Genomic DNA, 2,187 nt, shown 5'->3' on the forward strand with positions numbered 1-2,187 from the left:
CACGCGGTGCAAGCTACGCTATGCAGGAAACCCAAACGCAAGTTTGAAGCAACGATTTTGAACTCAAACACAAACAGCACACCAACAGCAGCACGGACCATGGCAAGGCGCGGCGTAAGGCATAACCGGATGTAGCACTGGAATGCAGAGAGAGAGGATAAAGAGGAGGGTTTGTTGTTTCCTGCCCCTCAAAGGCACTCGATGCTGCATTGGCGCGTCATATACAATCTTCAGATATTTACTGACGGCGTGTAATTCACCGTGATATTCGACATATAATTATTTCTATATAATTAAATTATTATTTAATGATGTGAAGTAATTGCCTACATATCTATTGTACAATTATGCTGAGCTGCTCATGATCCAAACAGCGAATTAATTCGCTTCTGTGGGCAGTGTTACATACTCAAGAAACACCATCTATCTGATGTGCACGCTACCAACACCAGCGCTCTGATGTGCACTTTAGTCTGGTGTGCACACTAGACCACACAAACCCACCCTGGTGTGCACATCAAAACACACTAACACACTAGGGTGTGCACACCAGCACACACCAAACAAGTCTGGTGTAAACAGTAGAACACACTAAAACTGTCTGGTGTTCACACCAGGAAACACCAGACCACACCAAAACATCCTGGTGTATTTTTCAACTGGGAGACAATCTCGCCCATAAAGCTCTCTCAATGATTCCATCAAAAAAAGTATCTCAAGATGGGAAAAGTCTCTACGGGAAAACGGTGCTCGATCATTTATGTAACCTGTGGAGTGCGCCCCACAAGCCACGTGTGACCAAGGGACTGAGAAGATCCCAGGCGACTCTACTACATCGAATTCGCACGGCCTCTGCTCGCACTCCTGCCTGGATGCATAAGATGGGCATAGCATCGTCTCCGCTCTGTTCTTTTTTGTGGTGTGTGCGTTGATATCAAACTTTTTATTATGTACTAGCTGCCCCGAGTACAACGCGGAAAGGTATGTGATGTTCGCTTCTTTCAAGAAGACAGGAACCCGTCACAGTGCAGTTGAGGACATTGTCTACCCGAGTGGAAGCCAGACATGCAGAAGGGAGGCTGCACGCCTTCTTTTAACATTTCTGCAGGACACGGATCTTGTTTCTAAATGGTGACAACAGGAACAGACTGTGGCCTACTGTGATTGAATGTGTGCGTAGATTGTGTCTTCCGGAGTGGAATACTTTATACTGTGGGTGAATGTGTGTATGGATTATGGCACTACAATGGCCTATGTTCTACTGTGACTGAAAATGTGCATAGATGCTGACTTCTGGAGTGGACGGTGATGTGGACTGTGTGGATATATTGTGTGCATAGATGGTGACTGCGGGAGAGAATGTGTGCTATTATAAGATGGAGCGCGCATAGCGGGGCAGATGCGACAGGCTTTAGGACATTATTAATATAGAATGGATGCTACGGTGGAGAAATTGCCGGCAGATAAAGCAGGGCTAACTCCACCTGTAGCATTCAACACCTCAACTCAACTCAACTCAACTCAAGCTTCCCCTTGGCAAAGTTCATCACTGCAATCTCGGGGTCAGTGATTATCGCTTACGTCCCAGTGCCTGCTATCGCCAGCGCGGAAAACCATTTCTTTGCGGTGAAAACAAAAACTGGCGTCTGAAAGCGTTATATTCCATGCAATTCTATGCCCTCTGTGTTTTTTCCGTCTTTGTTTGCTGCTTCCATACCTACCAGTTAGTTTCCTGGTCCTTTTCTGCTACTTTGAGTATGCGCACGTATCGGCCAGCTTCCTCAGTCGACGTGATAGGTGGGTGGATGGAATATAGGAGCGTCCCCTTTGAAACGGAGTGGTTCCAGCGGGCACCATGCTTGGCTTTTTTTAAAGTGAGTGCGTTGGTACCCCCCATATCGGTAAATAAATTGTCCGGCGTCGACAGTGGCGACCGTTAGAAGCCTCGCTGCCGGTGTTGCCGAGGCAGGTGGCCCACCTACGTCACGTGACCTTGTGTCGTCATCACAACCTGCCCACCGGAATTGCGATCAAACTGCCCACGGTGCCAGGTGGTGTTTAAATTAGTGATTGGCCACCAGAGGTTACCTTGGTCGCTCAAGCCCCACCGGTGACAGCACTTGCCATCGCACGGGTGTGGCGGAATCGCTTAACCGATACAGCACTGCGCCAGGAGTGGTATGAGAA

This window comes from Amblyomma americanum, chromosome 1 (genome assembly GCF_052857255.1).
Source record: "Amblyomma americanum isolate KBUSLIRL-KWMA chromosome 1, ASM5285725v1, whole genome shotgun sequence".
Classification (NCBI taxonomy): domain Eukaryota; kingdom Metazoa; phylum Arthropoda; class Arachnida; order Ixodida; family Ixodidae; genus Amblyomma; species Amblyomma americanum.